Here is a 1,147-nt window from a genome sequence, read left to right as displayed (position 1 = left end):
GGGCATTATCACTTTTATACAACGGGTTACCAACATATTAAAATGATGATTGACATATTTTCATTATAAACATTATTTTAATGAATTTATTCATACTATTTCATCCTTCCACAAGATATAGTCCCGACACAAATCTAGGGTTGCTACCCAAGCCGGCTGGTTGTTCGTTCTATCGGTTCGGTTGTTAGAGACGCGACCCAGTCGTTCAGTTTTTTTGTTCTGTATCTATGGACACGACCCAGTCGTTCAGTCTTTTTGTTCTGTACCTATGGACGCTAACCAGTCGTTCGTTCTAAATATTCCATTGCCATACTGGCTGGCAACATTCTTATCCCTTGCTTGCTAGCTAGCCAACTATACCTAACTTACAGTCACGTCAAAACGTGTAGCCAGAATACCAGCAAAGTAGCTGCATTCGCATTTGTTTAAGCTGTTTTCTAGTTATATTTATTTGGATAAATCCATAACATTGAGCTAATGAGGCGCAATTTCACCTGGCATAGAAAATATGCTCACTCGTCAGGACACTGTTGTTAAGAGGAGCTAGCCAACAACACAGCTAACACAATCACTTCAAACTGAAGCTGGAAAGACAGCAAACTAGCTGCACTTCATTTCGTTTTACCTTTTTTCAATTTACATTTCTTTGTATATATCCATAAAAATGATGCCATCTGATTCATGTTTTCGACTGGCTGAGAAACGCTTTCTGCCTGTCTGTCTTGTCCCGACTCCCGACACGTTCATTACTATGGGACAGCCGGAGATCTAATTTTAATATTGAAACAATGTTGCAAATGTCGGAGAGACAGACAGCAGATTTATACAAATCTCCGCTGTTGAAAACTAAATGTTAGTCTAAAAGAAATGTGAGATAATGTATAGATGCTTTTTGTAGTGGAGATCAAGTTTATTACATTTACATTTTAGTCATTTAGCAGACGCTCTTATCCAGAGCGACTTACAGTTAGTGAGTGCATACATTTTCATACTGGTCCCCCGTTGCAAGCGCCATGCTCTACCAACTGAGCTACACGGGGCTACATAAATTTATAAATTGCTTGGCTGGGCTGATGAGACAGTGGATTGCGCGGTCAGATGGAACAGAGTAAATAGGCATTTTAACGTCATAGACTTTTCCGGTGGT

This window comes from Coregonus clupeaformis, unplaced genomic scaffold, assembly GCF_020615455.1.
Source record: "Coregonus clupeaformis isolate EN_2021a unplaced genomic scaffold, ASM2061545v1 scaf0477, whole genome shotgun sequence".
Taxonomy (NCBI): domain Eukaryota; kingdom Metazoa; phylum Chordata; class Actinopteri; order Salmoniformes; family Salmonidae; genus Coregonus; species Coregonus clupeaformis.
This window is presented reverse-complemented; position numbering follows the sequence as displayed.